At 42.0% G+C, this 23,282-nt stretch overlaps 1 long non-coding RNA gene across 3 annotated transcripts in view; it reads right to left on the bottom strand.

Annotated features, from left to right (window-relative positions):
• The window catches only part of LOC140725924 (uncharacterized), a 50,001-nt gene that overhangs the window by 8,691 nt on the left and 18,028 nt on the right, over positions 1-23,282 (bottom strand). Inside the window, exons 2-3 of one of the 3 annotated variants that reach the window (XR_012098522.1) lie at positions 7,140-7,233; positions 5,156-5,340 (exon numbers count right to left, since the gene is read on the bottom strand). The exons of 1 other annotated variant lie outside the window; for it this stretch is intronic. This is a non-coding gene — a long non-coding RNA (uncharacterized lncRNA). The remainder of the gene's footprint in view (positions 1-5,155; positions 5,341-7,139; positions 7,234-23,282) is intronic. One more of the 3 variants, XR_012098521.1, reaches the window with a different exon arrangement.

The following is a 23,282-nucleotide window of genomic DNA, read 5'->3' as shown; positions in this document are numbered from 1 at the left end:
TTGCTCTGGGCACACACCACACATGCCTGCACATACTGCTGAACTTCCTTCATCATTCTGGGCCACCAATACCTCCTCTTGATAAACTCGAGGGTCCTAGCAATCCCTAGGTGAGGGGTCATTCTCGATGTCTGTCCCCATTTGGAGTACCTGGGACCCGACAGAACTTGGAACGAACATCTGACCTGGAGGACCACAAGAATCTCCTCTTGTGCTTGGGCCCTGCAAACAAGGGCGTCGATTCCCCAGCGAATTAATGCTACCACCTTGGCTTGGGGAAAAATGGTGGTAGGTTGCTCTTCTTGTTCCGGTTTTTCAACATGACAGGACAAGGCATCTGGCTTCTTTTTCATTAACCCCAGTCAATAGGTCAAGATGCAATTAAAGTAGTTAAAGAATAAAGACCAGCTGGCCTGCTTGGAATTCAGCCTCTTGGCCTCCTGGATGTAAGGCAGGTTCTTGTGGTATGTCCAAATGATAAAAAGGTTCTTGGCCCCTGTAGCTGGTGCTGCAATTTCTCCAAAGCCAACTCATCTGCAAGAAGCTCCCAATTTCCGATGTCATAGTTCACTCTGCTGGGGATAAACACCTGTAAAAGAATGCACACAGGTACAGTTTATCATCTGAAGGTGTCTGTGAAAAAACACGGCACCCACTCCAAAGTCTGAGGTGTCCACCTCCATGGTGAAGGTCCAGGCTAGGTAAAATCAAAATGGGAGCTATCGTGAACTACTGTTTGAGCTCTGTGAAAGCAGCCTCCACTTCAGAAGTCCTAACAAAAGAACCCGTGGATCTCTTGGTTAGTGTTATCTCCAGAGCCACCACTGAGCTGAAGTTTCTGATGAACTTTCAGTTAAAGTTGGAAAATCCCAGGAATCTTTGGACTTCTTTCACATTGGATGGTTGTGGCCAATCTCTGAGCTCCTGCATCTTACTAGTGTCCATCCTGTGATCACCATTAGAGATGATGAAGCCCAAAAATGAAATGATGATTACATGAAATTCAGACTTCTTCAGCTTGACGTAAAGTCCATGATCAAGAAACGTCCTCAGGATATCTCTGACATGAGCGATGTACTCTTCCATGGACTTGGAGAAAATTAGGATGAAATCCAAGTAGATAAAGGCATACTGTACTTATTGAAAGCATCCCCAGAGCATGTCGCTTATAAAGGCCTGGGGAACTGCTGGTGTGTTCACAAGGCCAAAGGTAATGGCCAAATACTTACAGTGCCCTGTTGATGTGTTGAATGCCATCTTCCTCTCATCACCCTCCTTTATGTGAACCAGCTTGTCTGCATTCTGTAAGTCTAGGTTTGAGAATACTCTTACCCCTTGGAAAATCTTGAAGGCAGTGTTTAAGGGTGGAAGAGGGTTATGTGATTCAGCCCTCTATAATCAATGCACGGCTGCAGACTTCCATCCGTCTTCTGTACAAAGAAAAAGCCAGCACCGGCTGGAGAGGTGGAGGGCCGATTAAATCCCAGGGTGAGCCTCCTTTATATACTCCCCCATAGCTCTTCTCCCTGGGCCTGAGACCCTCCCCCCCACCACCAAGGGTGACCGTGGACCAGGGGTATGTGAGGAGACTTAATGATATAGAAACTAATGCCTTCCACATGATCCTCTATTCTCATCTACAAGACCAATGTCTGCTGCCAGACCTACCCAGAAGCAAGCGAGCGGCTGACCTAGTCAGTCGCAGGCATGGGCTGACTCAACATCTGCAGTGATATGTTGAGCCAATGGGCGGTCCCCAAGTCCAGCAAATTTTTTGCTGCTCCAGATTCAAAAAACAATTCACATTCACATCTTGTCAGTTCATACTGCAGAATATCTCTGCATCCTGCACGACACCAAACTCTGAGGGGCTGGGAGAGCGGTGGCTGCTACCGTCACAGTCCTCCCGAGATCGGACGGTCAGCACTTCTCCCAAAAGCTGCAGTTTCGGACTTTCGGCCTGCAGGTGACCTGCTTTCCTGCAATCATGGGAGCAACCTCGGCTTTGGGTTGGTCAGCAGATTGAGCAGCTCACTGTTCGGGATGCCAGCACGTCCAAAAGATGCCAAAAGCAGCGCCCCTTCGTACCTGGGAATGGCCATTTTGCTGGACCATTCATGGGCACAAATTTGTTGACGGTACTGGCTGCAGCTACAAAGTTTCCAGTAGTGTACCCAATAGCCCCCACTACAGCCTCACACACTGTCGATGTGTTGAGAAGCCTTTTCTCAAGGGCTGGTGTTAGTCATTGACAATGGCCCACGGTTTGTTGCGGAACAGTTTCAGTCAGTCCTGAAAATAAAAGGAGTAAGACTTATTATTACACCTGCACTGTACCACCCAGCTACAAATTGCTTGGAGGAAAGATTTGTTCAAAGGCTAAAGAACATACTGCAAGCAATATCAGCAGAACACACTGCACTAACAATGAAACAGAAGTTCACCAATTTCCCCTTTGTATGTTGCAATGCAGCACACTCCACAACCCAGAACTCACAAGCTAAGTTGTTCATGAGATCTCCTCAAACCCAGTCTCGGAGGAGCATGCTGAATGAACAGCTGAGACAAATTGGAGGTTCTTCAAACAAGCAGGTTCGATATTTCACTCCTGGATATGAAGTCCTGCTGAAGGATTACAGAGGTGATCAAAAGTGGGTACTTGGAAAGATTAAAGACAGAACTGGAGCTCTCTCCTACACAGTGGAGATTGTGTCTGATGTCAACTGAGAAGACACATCGATCAGCTGAGGAGAGAATCAATTGCTAGAGAAGAAAAGTTACCAACGTGTCGGAACCACTTCCTGTAATAGCAGTATCAACTTCTACAACCATTTCAGAGAAGATCCTAGAACCTTAGATTGTTTCACAGCCACTAATTTCTCCTGGCAAGCAGAATAACAGCCCCAGCCCAATCAGGAAATATGTTATCCTGAAAGAATAAAGAATCCTCCACAGTGATTAAATCTTTAGGCCAGCTGGGATAATTTAATATACATACCGGTACTACTCTGGATGTCTATAGAGTAGTTATATTAGATAGTATACTGTAATATAGTAATATATATAAAACTAATATTGCGCAAGTATTTCACGATAATGTTACAGGGCACCCAGAAATTGGCAACCTGCACCTGATTGCAAAAAGAGCTCACCACCATAGATGTGAGATGACAGGTGACAAATTATTAGGCTGGATCATGCCTACATTTCTCCTCTGCATGATCCTGATGAGCATGCAAACCTTATTCAGCCCCACACGATCTATTGCGGCACTGAGTGTAGGAGAGAGGGTATCATGCTACAGTACAAAAAAAAATTGTTTATGGCACAATTGTAGAATAGTGTGCAGTTCTGGTTGCAGAACCGATTGATTAGTTGTGATTAAGGTAGAGATGGTGCAGAGAAGAGTCATGCTGCCTAGATTGAAGGTGAAAGATTGTTTTCTTTGCAAGTTGGGAGCTTGTAGATGGCCATTAGGTGTATTAGTCATGGTTTAGTCTACCAAGTATCATTTACACCTCAAACAGGAAAGTTTGAAACATTGCATGTCTTCTCCAAACCTATTATCCATTATTGCAGGAAATCAGTGAACTGACATTTATTACTTTAGTTAAAAGTGTAATCATGAAGAGTACCATTAGATTTCCATCATTATAGCTTAAAATCCTGACCAAGAGATTGAAACAGATTGTATATATTAGTCAATTGTATACTTAGGATTATTTCAAAACTTAATTACACTTGAAACTGAAAACAGGAACTTTCAACAGATAAAAGAAGACTATTGTAGTTCCAGAAATAATATTAGAGAAGGACCAAAGTAAGAAATCATACCTGAACTAATTATTGTTTGAAAAGACTGAGGCATGAGAAATGAAAACAGTGTCTAGAGTGTTTTATTATTAATAGTCAGAAACCCAGAAATCAATGTCACACAAGCAAGAGGATCGAATTAAGTAATAAATGTAGCAGGTGTGAAATATGCTGATTGTTTGTTGGGAGGGCTAAGACTAGAGTGAAGAATTGGAAATGACAAATTTCTCCAAAGCAGAACTGGCAAAATGATGCAATTGAACATGTAACAATTGCCACTGGAGCAGATTCAAAATAAACATCTTCCATGCCCCCCATAAACCAGAGAGGAACAGAAATGTACTGTACTAAGAAACTTAAAAGGTTAATTACAAAGGTTTAAAATTACTAAGGAAAGATAATTAACATAAATTTATGCATGCAGAAAATGGAACTGCTCTCAAATGTTGTTAAATACAAGGTTCAAGATTGTTTAAGACCAAAAGATATAACAGCAGAATTAAGCCATTTGAGCCATCAGCTTTGCTCCGCCATTTCATCATGGCTGATCCATTTTCCCTCTCAGCCACAATCTCCTGCTTTCTCCTGATATCCCTTCATGCCCTGACTAATCAAGAATCTATCAACATCTGTCTTAAATTTACCCAATGACTTGGCCTGCACATGTGCCTGTGACAACAAATTCCACAGATTCATCACTCGCTGGCGAGAGAAATTCCTCCTCATCTCCATTCTAAATGGACATCCCTCCATTCCGAGGCTGTGTCCACTGGTCTTAAGCTTCCTCACCATAGGAAACATCCTCTCGCCATTCACTCTATCAAAGCCTTTCAACACTTGAAAGGTTTCAATGAAGTCAGCCATCAATCTCTTAATATCATTTCCAATACACAAGAGTAAAGGAGAATGAAATAATTGTTATTCTGGATCCGATGCAGCCCAAAAAAATGAAAGATGAAGAGCACCGGAATAATAATAATAATTATAAAAAGCACAATAAATATAAATACACAAGATATCTTATATAAATAGATTGATTGTATGTCCATAAAGTGATGTTAGGCTGAACATCAGGTTACAGACAGGAAATAATAAGGTAGTGGTGGAGCTAGTGGGTGGAGGGGTTGATCAGCCTTACTGCTTGGGGAAAGTAATTGTTTCTGAGTCTGGTGGTCCTGGTGTGGATGCTACATAGCCTCCTCCCTGATGGGAGTGGAACAAACAGTCCATGAGCAGTGAGGATGTGATCCTTCATGACTGGCTCTTTCCAACACCTTTCTATATTTATGCTCTTGATGATGAGTAGGTTGGTGCCGGTGATGCATTAAGCAGTTTTGACTACCCGCGGCAGAGCCTTCCTGTCTGTCACAGTGCTGTTTCCGTACCAAGCACTGATGCAGCTTGTCAGGATGCTCTCTTCTGCATACCTGTGGAATGAAGCAGGTATGGATGTACAAAGTCCGGCTCTCTTCAGCTTTCTCAGAAAGTAGAGGCGTTATGAGATTTCTTGACTGTGTAGGATGTGCTCTGCCACAATGAGAAGTTGAAAAATTAATGAAACAAAAATGGATAATTAATCATTCTTTGTGAATAGGTACGGTGGACAAAATATTAAAGAGTAAGTAAAAAGATGGAAAAAATATGGCTGAAAATCTAAAATGGTACTTTTATAATAGCATTTATTCTCAGCCACAGGAGGATCTGAGCTGCTTCCAGGGTGGTGGAAAAACAGAGATCACTAATGGAATCATTTTGAAAAAACAGTGTTTGAATATTTATAAGGCACTGAAAACACATGGAATGCATCCAAAAACACTTGGAGAAATTAGGTTAGAAGGAGGGGGTACAATAGTAGACATTTTTCACAGCTCATTGACCATGTGGATGGTATGAGGATATTGAAAAATAGCTTGTGTTATTCCAATCTTTTGGAAAGGTCAGTGGCATGATCCTTGGAATTGGTATGCTATGATCCAGGGTCTCCAGGTGTTTAGCTTTGTTCTTTAAGGGTCTTAGACAAGGCTTCAACTGTAAACTGAATCCATGTTACTTTTGATTGCTGCTGGTAATTTGCAGATTTCCCCAGCCGCTTGTTTCATTCTCATTTATAATATAATTGTCTCAGCATGCCAGATGTTACAACTGGTAAAACTTATCATGCTTAATTTTTTTAATAACTCTGTATTACATGAACTCTTAATGCCTGATGCTAAGGATACATTTATTTTACCCACCCTGGATCTCACTACTTTCAACTTAATATTCCTCTTTTCTATTCAAACCTCACCTCCTCTGAACACACTGCCCTCCACTCTCGCTAAAGCAATACCAACCTCGCCATCAAACCCACTGATAAAGGAGCTGCTGTTGTGGTCAGATGGATTAACCTCTACCTTGCTGAGGCCAGGCAACAGCTCTCAAACACCTCCTCTTACTTATCCCTTGACTAGGACCCCATAAGGAGCATCAGGACATCATCTCAGAAAGTTAATTTACAGGTTGAGTCTGTGGTAAACAAAACAAATGCAATGTTGGCACTTATTTCAAAGGGAATAGAATATAAAAATGAGGAGATAATGCTGAAGCTTTATAAGACACTAGTCAACCCGCACTTAGAATATTATCAGCAGTGTTGAGCCCCGTATCTCAGAAACAATGTATTGTCATTGGAGAGAATCCAAAGGAAGTTCACGGGGATGACTCCAGGAATGAAGGGGTTAACACATGAGGAGCATTTGGCAGTCTTGGGCCTGTACTCATTGGAATTTAGAAGAATGCAATGGGATCTGATTGAAACCTACTGAATGTTGAACACTAGATAAGGTGGATGTGGAGAGGATGTTTCTTTTGGTGGGGATGTCTAGAACTAAAGGGCACATCCTTAAAATTGAGGGCTGACCTTTTAGAACAGAAGTAAGGAGGATTTTTTTAGCCAACGAGTGGTGAATCTGTGGAATTCTGCCACAGACTGTGGTGGAAGCCAAATCCATACGTTTATTCAAAGCTAAAATTGATAAATTCCTGGTTGGTCGGGCATCAAGGGGTATGGGGAGAGGGCAGGTGTATGGAGTTGAATGGGATCCAGGATCGGCCATGATGAAATGACAGAGCAAACTAATTCTGCTCCTATGTCTTATGATCTCACCTCCTGCACAATCACCCCTCTCATCATCTTTGAAAATCTCCCATCCACTTCTAGCAGCCTCACTGTTCCTATTCCCTGCATTGCTCATTTCTATCTCCTATGCAAAATCTACAAATGAAACCACTCCAGCTGGCCTATTGCTTTTGCTTGCTCCTGCCCCTTTGAATTCATGTCCACATACCTCTACTCCTTTTTGACCCCCTTAGTTCAGTCTCTTCCGACCTATATCCATGACACTTCACATGCTCTCCATCACTTCAATCACTTTCAGTTCCCTGGTTAAAGACCAAGACCAAGTTAGACCAAGTTGGCTGCAACATCTCAAGCTCCATCACACTGAGCACTGGTGCCACTCAGGGTGTGTGCTCAGCCCATTGCTGACTCAAAGCTACACAGCCAGATCCAACTCAAACCACATCATCAGGCTGGCTGATGACACAGCAGTGGCTGGTGTCATCAACAACAATGATGAGTCAACAGAGGAAGTAGATAGGCTTGGCAAATGCTGTGAGAACAATAGCCTGTGTTTCAACTTGGACAAAACAAAAGAGATTATTGTGGGCTTCAGAAAGGCTCAGGTCAGCCACTCATCATTGCACTTCAATGGCTCCACCACAGTGAGGGTGACGAGCACAGAGCTCCTTAGTGTTGAGATATTGGACTATCTAAGTTGGACCCACAATACATCCTCATTATTCAAGAAAGCACAGCAGTGTCTACACTTTTATGTTGAGATTGAGGCATGCTAGGATCCCCATCCCATTGTAACAACTTCTTACAGGAGCATCATCGAGCGAGTCCTATCTGGCACATCATTGTGTGGTATGGAAGCTGCATGGCAACGGACTGCAGAACCCTACAGAGGACGGTAAAGCTTCCCTAAAGGACCACTGTGATCTCCCTCTGCACCACCCCCCATTTATGACATTTACTAGGAGCATTATATGTGAAAGGCTCGAAGCAATGTTAAGGATCCCTACCACCCATCCCACAATCTCTTTAACCTGCATAGTCAGAAGGAGATACAAGAGCATCAGGACTAGGACCGCCAGACTGGATAACAATTTCTTCCCTCAGACTGAGAGATGAACGAATACCCTGCCACCACCAAGGTCTCATCATTTGGACAGCAAGCTGTTTACAGTTTACCTGTGCTGTGCACTGCATGCACTTACTTGTGGTAGTATATACATGTTTTGTGGGTGACCATAGTCCGGAGGAATATGGTTTCCTTTAGATATATATCCAGACCTATAAGCAGGTACTGGCATAACCAGACATATTGGACAAGGAACAGCAGGAAGCAATAGTAACAGATGCAGCAATCCCGAATGACAGTAACAACAGGAAGAAAGAATATGGGAAGTTAAAGAAATACCAGGGCTTGAAAGACCAAATGGAAAGGATGTGGAAGGATAAAGCCAGAGTAATCCCGGTGATGATAGGAGCACTCAGAGCTGTGACACCTGGGCTGGGAGAGTGGCTCCAACAAATCCTGGGACAACATCTGAAACCTTGGTCCAGAAGAGCGCGCTACTAGGAACAGCGAGATACCACACCGAACCCTCAAGCTGCCAGACCTCTGGTAGAGGACCAAAGACTGAGGGAAAAATACACATGCACACAAACCATAAGGGGTGAGAAAAATATATATGAGAGACAGAGAGCTGAGAATAAACTTGACCTTTAATTTCAGTGCGTAAACAAGAATTGCACTTGCACACATTCAACAATCATTCAGATTCCTAGCATCTAGTATTTTAATTATGTAGTATTGAATTATTTTGAAACAATGCTTTCTCCTTGTGTAGATTGTAGAGAAAACAACATTCAGGATATAACTAAATATACTTATGCCTTTCCTTGGTTAATTTTGGTCAGTTATTTAATCAAGATTCCTATTCTACAAAAATGTCCTTTAAGTAGCAGCTGGGAGACTCTCTTTGTCACGGATTTATCTGATGTAGTTCCAAAATTATTGTATTGCTTATGGAGTCTTTAACTCAATGTGCCAAGATGAGAGAGATTTACCTTAAGCACCATCAAGTCTACAAGATGATGAGAGGCATTGATTGTGTGGATAGTCAGAGGCTTTTTCCCAGGGCTGAAATGGTTGAAACAAGAGGGCATAGTTTTAAGGTGCTTGGAAGTAGGTATAGAGGAGATGTTGGGGTAAGTTTTTATACGCAGAGAGGCAGAGAGTGGTAAGTGCGTGGAACGGGCTGCCGGCAATGGTGGTGGAGGCAGATACAATAGGGTCTTTTAAGAGACTTTTGGATAGGTACATGGAGCTTAGAAAAATAGAGTGTTATGGGGAAGTCTAGTAAATTCTAAGGTAGGGACATGTTCGGCACAACTTTATGGGCCGAAGGGCCTGTATTGTGCTGTAGGTTTTCTAAGTTTCTATGTTTCTACAATCCTTGGTAGCATTATCATCATTAAATTTTAAAGTTAATCAATTCTACAACATAGAGGATATTGTTTTAAAATCTTTCTGTAAAGTCTGTACTATATGTGCCAGTGAGGAACTTATTCCTATTAGGAATATGGAAAATCATACTAAATATTAAATATTTCTTTGTCAGTAACAGTGGTACTTAGAATAACTGGTGGCACATCAATATAAGAAATATTTGACTCACATTTCTGCATTAAAAAAGAAATATTGCCTGTCACAGGGAATTCAAAAAGAAGAGAAATTATTTTTCATAATATAAAAAATTGCAACATTTTTGTTTCCCGAGGAAGTAAGAAGTGCTTTTATTGCTAAATACTGACACAAAAGCAAATTCCAGTGTTGACAGAAAATTTTCTACATGCTGGACAGGTAAGAGTAGCATTTTGTGAACCTTGTCCTGAAAGAATATCCATTTCTCTGGGATCAAAGTAGTGGAGGCTAGGGGTTCTGCACCCTGGATAGTGCTCAGGGATGTCTGGGAAAGAAGTGATAGGCAAGGTGAGGGTTTAGCCTGGAACTAAGCATTCAGGTTAGACAGAACATTTATTAAGCTGATGTTTATTCCTAGCCTCCCAGCCCTTTGTGCTATTGAATCTACATCATTTCAACATCCCAGAACATACTGCAAAAGTTTACAAGGCAATAATGCTCTCAGAGAAAAAGAACAAACCTAAGAAATAGAGGAACACACAGAACACTGGAGGAACTCAGCAAATCAGGCAACATCTATGGAAATGAATAAACTGTCGATGTTTTGGGCCAAGACCCTTCTTCAGGACTGGAACAGAAGACAGCAATATGAAAAGGTAGGGGAAGGGAAAGGAGGTCTTGCAAGAAGGTGATAGGTGAAGCCACATGGATGAGAAAGGTAAAAGACTTGAGAAAAGGAATTTGATAGGAGATGATAGTGGACCATGAGAGAAAGGGAAGGTAAGGCACAATGGGGAGGTGACAGGCAGATGAGGAGAAGAGATAAGAAGCCTGAGTGGAGAATAGAAGAGGGAAGATGGAGATAAAAAGTAAATAAAAGATAAAAAAATACATATTACCAGAAGGAGAATTCAATGTTCATGCCATCGGGTTGAAGCTACATAGACAGATTACACGGTGTAGCAGAAGAGGAAGCCATGGACTGAAATGTCAGGGTAGGAATAATGAAAGAAATTAAAATGGTTGGCCACCAGGAAATTCTACTTTTGGAAGATGGAGTGGAGGTGCTCAACAAAGCAGTCCACCAATTTATGATGTGTCTCACCAGTGTAGAGGAGGCCACATCAGGAGCACCGGTTACAATAGACAACCCCAACAGATTTGCAGATGAAGTGATGCCTCACCATATTGGCTGTCAGGCCCCTGCATTGGGTGTCATGTGAACCAAAGAAATAGAATGGAGTAGGAATCAGAGAGGTAGACCAATTGAATCCAGCATAATAACTACTGATGCATAGAAATGCTTCTGTCAAACACAGACACATTCCCAAGTTCAATATTTTTTGTCATGTTCTGCTTAATTGGATTTTGAACAAGCTATTGTTAAGTCTGGAAAATAAGAAAAATAACCCTAGATGTATTGAAAATGAATATTTAAAATACAATTATAAAGTAAGGTAATTACAAGCCTGTCTTGTGTCTCAATTCTGACATTCAGCCTAAGTGGAATCACATAGCCAGCATATAATTATAAAGTCTCCAATGTATATATGTAGAAACATGAACTTTTAATAAGGCAACAGATCTAAAATTGCTCCTAGCATTGAATATGAATAATATTGGGTGTGGTATAATCATCCATTTCCTACCCATTGCAAAATGATTGCTCGAAGTTTCACTGTATTTAATTGAGAAGACAGGTACAGTTGCCATACTATTACATTGGTCATGGAATCTGCCCAAATAAAGTCCCCTCAGAGAGCTTGCAGTGTGATATCTATAATCTTCATTTATTGACAAGCTGCTGATGCTGTTTTAATGTATATTCTAATTCTATGAAGAGTACTGAGAGAACACTGGATATTTTAACAGATGTTAATCATCAAGAGTAGGAATGGGTGCTCATGATGTCAGTTGGCACCCAATGTACGTTGAGATAACGTGAATCCCCAGAACAAATTGGCTTTGTTGGATTAGAGAACATTAATGATAATTAGATACAACTAAGGAGACAGAGTATTATCAGGAAGCAACAAGTAGCATTTCCTTCTTCAGAAAGATAACTACACCATGTGATATCTGTTTGACACCATCAATAATGATCATTCTTGCTCCTCTGTCATATACATACCACTGGAAAATACCCTGCAGTGTTTGTTAAAGGAGTCACATAAGTTATTTTGTTATTCTGCGCTGCACCTGATTAGCAGTAGCAGCAACATGAGAAAGGAAGCCTTAGAACAAAAGAGATTTCTTTCCCTCTCTCCAGGAAATTACTGACTGCAACCACAGTGTCGGTCAGGCCCCTGCATTGAGCATCATATGTACCAAAAATGTCACGCCTCCTTGCACAACTGAACTGGTGTGACCATTAAGGCAGAAGCAGGAAATTAAAAATCTCAGTTCCTGGGATCTTTTGCACATTAATGCTCTACAACAAATGACAGCTCAATGCTCTCTCAGGAGAGCACAACAAAGTCATGTAAAGATCTAGGCAGAAGATGCGAGGGTAATCCTAAGGCATTCTTATCAATTAACTCCTCACTTTAATTTCACGTGGTGCTTGTTGTTGGCCACCTTTGTCATTGCGGCTCAGAACCTTCTAGAATGTACAAACATTGTTCATATGAAGGCACCTCAAGGAATAGTTCTTGGTCAAATCGAAGCAGTAATTTTCTAGCAAACTTATGAGGGAATTTTGTCCAGTGCAATACCTACTCTCCAGTTCTGCACTAACTGGTAGATGCTCTTGATATGTTTTTTTTCCCTCACTGTTCCCCTCATCCACTTAATGCCCAAGACTGACCCATGTAGCCATCTATACATGCAGATAAACTGTTTAGGATTTAACTGAAGGATCCCTTTCAGAGTGTAAAATACACTGAATTCTATCAAGAGGTTGATGAACAATCTGAAATGATAGATTAGTAACTAATCTGTGAAACTCTATATAATGTTTGTAACTATTTTTGGTTGGGTGTTAAATTACAGTGTAGGGAAGTGTATGGTCATACAGTTTAATAGAAGGAATAAAGGCATAGACTGTTTTTTAAACAGAGAATTAATTCAGAAATCGAAAGTGCAAAGGAATTTGGGAATCCTGATGCAGGATTCTCTAAAGGTTGGAGAATCAGTGATAGGGAAGACAAATGCAATGTTAGCATTCATTTCAAGAGATCTAGAATATTAAAGCAAGGATGTAATGCTGAGGCCTTATAAGGAATTGATCAGACCACATTTGGAATATTTTAAGCAGCTTTGGACCACATATCTAAGAAAGGATGTCCTGGCATTGGAGACAGTCCAGAGGAGGTTTATGAGAAAGATCCCAAAAATGAATGGGTTAATGTATGAGGAGCTCTGGGCCAGTACTCACAGGAGATCAGAAGGATTAGGGGTGGTGGGGGGGATATCATTGAAACTTCCTGAATATTCAAAGGCCTAGATAGAGTGGATGTGGAGGAGATGGTTCCAGTAGCAGGAGAGTCTCGGACCTGAAGGAACTGCTTCAGAACACTTGGATGTCCCTTAAGAACAGAGATGAGGAGGAATTTCTTTAGCCAGAAGGTGGTGAATCTGTGGACCTTTGCAGAATTGTTCTGGACATTCATGACACCAATGCCATATCTCTGTCTCATAACGAGTGCAGCATATGCTTAACAATAGGTGCAACAGCTACTTGGATAGTTGAAAAACTGGCGATACACAATTAAACTTTTAGCTTCAAATATCTGCTTGTACCAATCCAGGAGCAGTTTGCATAGAGGGTTATCTTCAATGTATTGCTTAGTTTTCCAAATACCATTTCCTTCCATTAAACTGATTTTTAATAAAAAGCAGTGACTAATTGAATTGTGTTCTGTGCTTTAAATTCTTTACATTATTGTGTATTGCACAATTGGCATCTCAAAAAATTAGCATCTATAAACACCGAGTCTAGTCTGCTCTCTCTGTCTCCATGGCATTGTTTCAAGAGAAGTGGTGTCTCTTGACTTGGATCCATAATTTACATCAATAAAATTAATTATATTGTCACAGAATTTAAATCGGCTGCCAAGCATCGTACATCACTGACACTAGTTCAAAAGTACTACAGTCCTCATTGGATATCATGAGGTTGTTGAAGGCATTGTGTATGTATTTTTTTTGGTTCTTTTTCTTTGCTTCAGATGTCCATTGCTTAACTTACTGTTTCCAAGAGACTTCCAGCAAAATGAAGTCAGTGAATATACTGGATGATCATAATATTTTATTAAAGTAGCTGAGTGTGTTTTCCCTCTAACCTAGAAAGCCTATGCAATATCAGTGAACTAATCCATGATACACAAATCTATTGTGGGCTATTTTATGTTTTCAGGTGATCTAACACTTGGTATTTTACTTCTTCCTTTTTTCACCATCCATTGACCAAGGCAGACTTTCTAAATGAAGCACCAACTCGCCCGCAATTCCTACAATTTAGTGTATTGAATTTGGTGATCACAATTTGGCCTCCATTAAGTGGAATGCCCAAAGGCAGCTTGGGTGGTGAATGCAAAAAAACCACTGTACAAAATTCAAGGATGAAGCAGCATTTCTTATCACTTTCCTGCTCTGACATTTCTGTCTTTATTCTTCAACGTTTGACAGGAGTTCAGTGATGGCCCAAGTGCGGAGAGAGAGAGTTCCAGTCGGCCCTCCTTATCCGCAGGTTCCGTGTGCGTGGATTCAACCAACCGCGGATCGGGAAAACCTGGAGGTTCATTCTTCAGCACTTGTTGTTCGAGCATGTACAGACCCTTTTTTCTTGTTATTATTCCCTAAACAATTCTGTATAATAACTATTTACATAGCATTTACATTGTATTAGGTATTATAAGTAATCTAGAGATGATTTAAAGTATACGGGTATTATTTAGCGTCAGTCAAACATTTGTCTTAGTATATAGTATATATTTTACTTTTCTATACATATAAAACACTTAAGAAATGTATGTATTTCAATAATTAAACCACTGCATTGCTTAGTAATAATTGTAGTTTTCATCGGGTTAGAGCCTTTCTCACTTTATCCTTTAAAATTGCTCCGATCGCTGACCGACTGTAGCCTAACGCTTTTCCAATGACTGATGGCATGTCACCTCGTTCCGATAACTTTATTATTTCCACTTTATTTTCAATCGTCATCATGATTATTTTCATGAACAGAAACACTGTGGATTCAGAGCTCCATTGGGTCCTAAAGCCCACCGCAGTGATACATGTTAAATAAGGGACTTGAGCATCTGCGTTTTTTGGTATCCACGGGGGGTCCTGGAACCAATCCCTCGCGGATAAGGAGGGCCGACTGTACATACATGGAATGAACAGTTTACTGAGCTTCATTAAGAACAGTACAGAACTAAAGAAAATAATAAATGCTAGGCCAACAGGGCCACTAACTAAAGACTCTCAAACTGAAAACTAACACCACCAGTGCAGCTTGAAAGCATCAATCTTGAACTAAATTAATACCGCTCTTTTAGCATTGCCTATCTAAATCACTAAGCTTATTTCATGGAACGTAGACTAAAGTAAGCAAGGAGTGTTCTTGTCGCTGTCGCTCAATCAAGATTTGACAAGACTGAAACAAAAGGAAGAGAGTTAAATACAATTACAAAGAAACCCAAATTGGCTGAAATGTGTGCATTCTCATGTGTCTGATTACTTTCTTCTTTCAGGTGCCCACCTGCAAGAGCGCCAAGACTTCACAGTTGCAACGGGGCCTCCCTCTCTAGGTGCAGCTATTGAGGTTCCAGAGGTCTGTGCCACTTGAAGTCCCGGATGAGAGACTTCTTCAGGATGTGTCAAGCTGGAATGCAAAGATGTTCTTCTGGGCCATTACCTTCTCAATCAACAAGGTACTGGACACAGTGCCTCACCCATAAAGACGCTACTATGCACCATACTGAATAGACCAGGGCCCTAACCACCAAATGGGAAGGAGTGGGTGGGGGGGGTGGCTAGAGAAAAGGGGGTAGAGGTCACTGGCTTCAGCTAAGAAACATGGAACACTGGATGAATCTTTCTGAATAATGGTAGTTACAGCCTATAAGACGCTCTTTTGATAGATTTCCCCCACAACAAATACTCTCAGATAGCATGGGGCTGACCTGCGCTCTCCACTCTTAGTGGAAGATCTCTAGACACCAACCTAGCCTGAGAGGCCTAAGTCTCACCCATCATCAGACCCAATCAGCCTACTGGACTTATTGTTTCTGATGCATAGTAGAGAAGCCCTGGCCCATCTTCATGTGCACTTGTAGGGTTGGACTAACTGGTCATTTCAGGGACTCCCACATCCATTTTTTGGTCAGGGAGAAATGTTAATTGGAATCCCCTTTGGCATTCAAAGGGGAATATGCTAGTGGAGGATGACAGGAAGTAACCGAGGGCAATCTCTGCCCAAAGCAATTGGGAGCTCCAGACAGTGGGATTGGAAGAGGCAAGGTAGCACAGCATTATCTCCAATCTATGATTTACTCTCAGTCTGGCTGTAGATTAGGTGTGGAAACCTGATGGGAGCCTGGTTGTGGCCCTCAAAAAGGGAACAGAAAGCCTTCTAAAAATGGGAGATGGACTGTGGTCCTCGGTCAGACACCATGTCCTGAGGGAAGCCTGGACCTGGACCTCGATCTGACGATTGGGTAACCTTCCTCTCTGATTTTGTTGTTTAAATCACCAGAACAGCTATGCACGGGCAGGGAAGGAAGGATTCTGGATTGGCCTTGTCCTCAGGAGAGAGTATCGGCCTTGGTATTCTTGCTGCCAGAATGGTGGGGAGAGGTTTGCGTGGGCGAAGAAGAGAGCTTGATCGGAGTTGAGTCTCAAATGTGTCTGGGTTTTATGAATGTAGGGAACATTTTTGTAATCCGTTCATACCAGAAAGGGATACTCTGTTTCCTCCAGCCAGTGTCACCAAGCCTCCAGGACCTCTTTGACAGTCAAAAGTGCTCAGATCCCCTCTTCATAGGTACACATTGTAGGAACCAAGCAAAAGGAAGGAAAAGCACATGTGTGCAGCCCATTATCTACTGAAGAACACTGTGAGATTACAGCTCCAATGCTGCCATCAACCATGGTAATGAATGGATGTGATGGGTTCAGCTGTTCCAGCACTGGGGCAGTGATAAAGCATTGCTTTAGCTCTGAGAAAGCTTCCTTGGCCTCACTTGTCCAGTCAAATCCTGGTGAGTACGTTTATGGGAGCCACAATGAAAACAAAGTTTCTGATGAACCAGCGATAAGAGTTTGCAAATCCCATGAAGCACCTTACTTGTTTGACTTTAGGTTGTTTAACGTTAGGTACATTTATTATCAAAGCACGTGTACAGTCTACAACCCTGAAATTCATCTTCCCACAGGCAGCCACACAACAAAGAAACGCCATTTAAAGAAAACATCAAACACCCAACATGTGATAAAGGAACAAATTGCACAAACAGCAAAAACCAAAATGGTCCAGGAGTGACAGCTACTGAGTATCTTCATTTTAGCACTGCATCAATGTCTGCTGGCCTCAGCTGCAGAGCCAGATCCACGCTGAAGTGCCTCAATCAATTCACATAAATAGCAAAAAGTGTAACCAGAAGCAAATGGAACATAAACCACAGAGTCCTCCAACAATGAGTTCACAGCTGTAGAGTGCATTCAGAGCTGAGGATATTAAATATCAAACCACAAAGTCCCCCGATAAAAAGTCCCACAGTCATGAGCCACACGGCCGAGGAGATCAAATCTGCATCTTCCTCTGGCAACAGTGAGAGGGAGACCAGTCAAACACGGGCAGAAGGCGCCTGCTCTCCTTCCACCCCCTTCCTCATTGGTCATTGGTTTCACTCTTGCCTGACGCTTTAATCAGCAAGGACTAATGCAGCTGACCGTGGATTTATGCTCTACCACCAAGAAGCGAAAGCCACACATTCTGCTCACAACCTCACCGAATTCCCCAGGGGACTGCAAAAGTACCAGATCACTCAGTTGGCCCAAAAATAAACCATCAAAATGGAAATTACAGGTTCTGGATAAGAAGCACATCAAAAAAAAAAGTAGAGGTAGTTTTGTGAGCTGTCTGCTGAATGTCTCTGGCATCATCTTGTACATAAACTTGGGCCACTCCATGACCGCTAAACTTTACATGGGTATATTTGAACTCTGGAGGGGCTTGGGATGTAGCCCAAGATTGGCACTTGCTCTTTGTGGAACTCATATTTCTCTGGTTTAGCATAAAGGTTGTTCTCAAGGCTGTCGGAGAACCTTCAGGACATGCGGGACATGTTCCTGGTGAGAGAGGGAATAGATAAGAAAGTCATCTAGGTACACAAAAACAAACAGTTTTAAGATGTCTTGAACCAGGGTTTCAAAAACAGCAGGGCCATTGGCCAGACCAAATAGCATCCTAAGGTACTCATAGTGGCCATGGGTGGTGTTGAATGCTGTCTTCCACTCATTTCTTTCTCAGATGTGAACAAAGTTGTAAGCATTGTGCAGATCTATGTTAGAGAATGTGGTTGCTCCCTGGAGATGCTCAAATGTAGAACTAAGCATGGAAAGAGGGAAGCGGTTCTTCACCGGGGTATTGTTGAGGGACCAATATCAATGCAGGGATGGAGCTTGCCATCATTTTTAAGCAGTAAGTTTATCGACGGGAGTCATTGATTGGAGTACTGTGCAGATGCAATAGGAGCATCCCTGCACAGGTCTGACAAAGAGCCTGAAAAAGCAACAAGTGTTTCGAAGATAATCATTGATTGGAGTATTGCACAGACGCAACAGGAGCATTCCCATGCAGGTCCCACAAAGATTTTCAGTGGGAAACCCATTCTCTATAAAAGAGAGGTGCTGCTTAACGAACAGATCATTGTGGGAGCAGTCATCTTTGGAGTAGTCTGAGACAGAGTTGTAAGGGTTTGGTTCAACAAAGCTTTGGAGAGAACAGGCGGAGTCTAGGTAAGTTCATTCCTTATTTCTTATTTAACTCTAGAGAGAATGGGTTTATGTCTACAGAGCTAGTGTTCTGCTCTGGATGTCAGATGTGGGATTTTCAGGCAACTACCAGCCTCCCCAATGGCCGCATTTGCACCAGGCATATTGAGCTGCATCTCCTTAAGAGACCGTGTTAGGGAAACGGAGCTGCAGCTCGATGACCTTGGCTTGTTAGGGAAACCGAAGCAGTAATAAATGGAAGCTACAGGGAGTTAATCACCCCAAAGCAACAGGGGACATATAAATGAGTGACTGTCAGGAGAGGAAAGGGAGAACGTCAGATAGTGGAAAGCACCCCTGTGGCTATCCCCTCAAAAATAAGTTCTCCATTTTGAGCACTGTTGGTGGGGGGACATCCTACCTGGGGGAAGTAACAGTGGCCGTGCCTCTGGCACTGAGTCTGGCCCTGTAGCTCAGAAGGTAGAGAACTGAAAAGGATGGCAGCAGTAATAGGGGACTTTATATTAGGGGACAGATAGCCGATTCGGTGGATGCGAAAAGGAAACACGGATGTAAGTTTGCCTCCCAGATGCCAGGGTCCAAGATGTTTCTCGATGCGTCCACAGTATCCTGAAAAGGGAGGGTGAGCAGACAGAAGGCACGGTTCATATTAGAGCCAATGACATAGGAAGCAAAAGGGTGGAGGTCCTGAAAAGAGAATACAGGAAGTTAGCAAGGAGGCTGAGAAGTAGAACCTCAAGGATAGTAATCTCGGCATTGCTATCTGTGCCACACCACACTGAGGATAGGAATAGAATAAGATGGCAGATAAATGTGTGGTTGAGAAATTGGAGCAGGGGGCAGGTATGGTCTGCTGTACATTGGTGAGACCCAACGTAGATTGGAAGACCACTTTGCTGAGCATCTACGCTCCCTCTGGCAGAACAAGCCAGTGGCCACCCATTTTAGTTCCACTTCCCGTTCCCATTCCGATATGTCCATCCATGGCCTCCTTTTGTCTTGGGATAAGGCCACATGCGGGTTGGAGGAACAACACCTTATATTCCGTTTGGGTAGCCTCCAACCTGTTGGCATAAATATTGAATTCTTAAACTTCCAGTAATGCCTCCACCAGCCCCCGTTACCATGTCCCATTTGCTTATCTCTCTTTCATGTTATCAACTTGCCCACCTAGCACCTATTGCCTGGTGTTTCTCTCTCCCCTCCCTCCACCTTTTAAATCTACTCCTCAGCATTTTTTCTCCAGTCCTGCCGAAGGGTCTCGGCCTGAAACGCAGCCTGTACTCTTTTCCATAGATGCGGCTTGACCTGCTGAGTTCCTCCAGCATTTTGTGAGTGTTGCTGAAATTTCCAGCATCTGCAGGCTTTCTCTTGTTTGGAATTAGGGCACTAATGGCTGAATGCTATAGACAAGGCTGGGGGAGGTAACAGTGTTGAAAATGGGGCTCACCTGGCATAGAGTTGTTGAATAATGCCAGTGAGAGCAGGAATGGCTGTAAACTAACTGTCTGTCTGTTGTGAGTTGCTGAAATATCATTGCAGGTGCTGACACCTATTCTTCCAGCATGGACTGGGCTTACTGTTCTAAGAGTAGTTGTCACACTGTGAGAGCCATTTCTGCCAACTCATCCTCACTGACTTTAACTTCTCCACCTGACCAATGAAATTCAGCTCCAATTTCAGCAATGTTGCTCTATTGATGACCAACATATGCTTGAGGAGCAACACTTATTTCCATTATCTCCATCTTTAACTCCCCACTCCACAAGCCTTTGCCTTGGGCATCCCCTTACGCTGATCCTGGTAGATGCTCTTGTGCTTTCAACTACATACAGTATGTCCAATGCTCTGGTATTCCCTTCCTAAATCCTACCCTGACTCATCTACCTATTTTGCTTTAAGGACTATTGTAAGTCAAATATTTTCTTCTTTGAATTAATGTCCATTTCTATCTAATTAAAAGTCTATAAAAAGTGCATTGGAAGTTTATTTTCTATTTTTAAGTGTGCATTCAGCAAACATATCTGTTGTATGGACAAAATGTTCGCCACACTACTTTCCTGCTTGCATCAATAGGCTCTATTTATTGCTATATAAAAAGTCCAACATAACTGGTGTTTTAACCTGGTATTTATGATGCTTTTTTAATTAACTGTGTTACCAAACAGCACAGCTGAAGACACTAAACCATCGCACCTGGGCTGAAAATGATTGCAAGTATTATTCTGCAAAAGTACACATTATAATGCCTGCTTCAATACACACATTCGGACTTAAAATTAAATAATGAAAATAACCTTTGAACAGAGATTTATGACTCATTCTGTGGTGATTATGGTGCTGAATTTCCTCAGACAATTTGCCTCTGTTTTGCATTAACTTACCGTATGTTGGACAGAAATCACTTTGCAAAATGTCAAGAGGTGCATAGCCTGTGTCTGATGAACTTACAATACTGCAGAATCAGAAAGACTCTGGGATAATGGAAAGGTTTAAATATCCCTTTTTTAAGAGAGAAGGAGATTATTTGGTCTATTAAGTTCACCAAAATCCCATTGATTCCCTGCAACTTTTTCTTTTTTTTTAAAAAAAAGCATGCCATCCCAATTCTCTTATCATTGATCAATCCTAGGGGTACTTTGCAGAAACTAATTATCCTATTAATCAACATATCAATGGATGTGCGAGGAAACCAAAGCACCTGGTCTAAAGCCACAGGGAGAACATGTAGATTCCACCAGAAGTTGGGAATGAGTCCAGGACTCTGGAGTTGTGAGGCACCAGCACTTCCTGCTGTGCCTATGAGAAATATTAAATCAGTGATGTGATAAGAACTGGCGTACACCTGAAAATCACTGCTGGAGATCCAGTAAGTGAGTGTGCTTTCTGCAGACTAGAAACTATGGACCGGAAGGTATCAGCGGCAAGCCAGCGGTTTGTACATCGAAGCATTGTGGGATTTTGTGCTGCTGCAGGCACTAGAGGTGTAATACAAAATACCTTTGTACACCCAGACTGCTCCTGGATTCGACAGTGACAGGAAGGGCCGTAAGTCATTGGCACCTGTCAGCTCAGCCTTACACCGGATAGCTTGCGTACAACCTTTCGAGCTGAGTCACTAATTTTCGTGGTTGGTTCCTTTATTTAAGCAGTTTTTTTACATCAATTTTTTTTTTGAATTTTATGTAACTCAAACCTGTTAAATGTTTAGCTGTATTCTTTACGTTTCTAAATGTTTGTGAATCAGAAGACAGTGGAAAAGGTCTTCTGGCAAAACAAACTGTCAGGAATATATTAGGCAGTTCCTGAGGTCAGCTTGCTGACCACTCACTGACAGACCTACCTCACAAGATGGTGAAACATGGAGATCCTAATATCCTGTGTGGTACTTCCTAGAATCTTTGAGAGAGTTGATCCAATCCCTTTTATAACCACAGTAGTTGACCAAGAGACCAAGTGGAGAAAATGTCATAATTACATCTAAAATTTCTTATTATCAAATATGTATCCCTCTGTATCTTACTCCATTTACCATTAGGCTGGACCCCAGTCTGACATCAGATCTGTGAGATAAACATAGAACATGAAACAGTGCAGCACACGAAAAGGTTGTTCAGCCCACAATATTGTACCAGTCCAATTAAATTAGTAATCAAATGCCCAGTCTAACAAATCCCCTCTGCCTACATGATGTCCATATCTTTCCATGTTCCTCACATTCATGTGCTTATCCAAACATCTCTTAAAAATCTCTAATGTATCTGCCTCTACCACCAGCCCAGGTACCCAACACTCTCTGTGTAAAAAACCTGTCCCTCACATCTCCTTTGAAATTATCCTCTCACCTTAAATGCATGTCCTCTAGTGTTAGACATTTCAATCCTATGAAAAAATACTGCTTGTCGACTGTACCTATGCCTCTCATATTCTTATAAACCTCTATCAGATCTCTCTTCAGCTCCTGCCATTCCAGAGAAAACAATGCAAGTTTGTCCAACGTCTTGTCATAGCACATACCCTATAATGTATGCAACATCCTGATAAACCTCTTCACCTCTTCTGTATCCTCTCCAAAAATGAAATTCCATCTTGATAATTCACTATGGATGCCATGTATCTTTATCTTCCAGATGAGCCTCTGATGAGGGACCTTGTCAAACACCTTACTAAAATCCATGTAAACAACACACACAGCTTTACTTTCAGCACCTCGTCAAAAAAACGCAATCAAATTAGTCTGATACAACCTGCCCTACACAAGGTCATGTTAGATCTCCCTAGTTAGGCCATGGCTCTCCAAATGCTTATAAATCCTGCCCTTAAGAACTCTCTCTAGTATTTTCCCTACTACTGACATGAGATTCACCGGTCTATAGTTTCATGGATTATCCCTGTTTCCTTTCTTGAATAATGGAACAACATTAGCTACTCGCCAGTCTTCCAGACTTTCCCTGTTGCTAAAGAGGGCACAAAGATATTGATCAAGGCCCCAGCAATCTCTTCTCTTGTCTCTATTAGTAATCTGGGGTATATTCCATCAGGCCCTGGGGACCTTTCCACCTTAATGCACCTTAAGAGACGCAATACAGCCTCTTCCTTTACTTTGAAATGCCCTGACATTTTAACAATCTCAGCACTGATCTCCCTATCCTCCACATCCTCTCCTTGGTAAATACTGATGTCAAGTACTCACTAAGGACCTCACTTACATCTTCCATATTCAAGAAAATGTTCCCCCCTTTATCCTTGAAT

This window comes from Hemitrygon akajei, chromosome 4 (genome assembly GCF_048418815.1).
Source record: "Hemitrygon akajei chromosome 4, sHemAka1.3, whole genome shotgun sequence".
Classification (NCBI taxonomy): domain Eukaryota; kingdom Metazoa; phylum Chordata; class Chondrichthyes; order Myliobatiformes; family Dasyatidae; genus Hemitrygon; species Hemitrygon akajei.
Note: the sequence above shows the minus strand (reverse complement) of the source record. Positions and strands in the feature narration are given on the sequence as shown.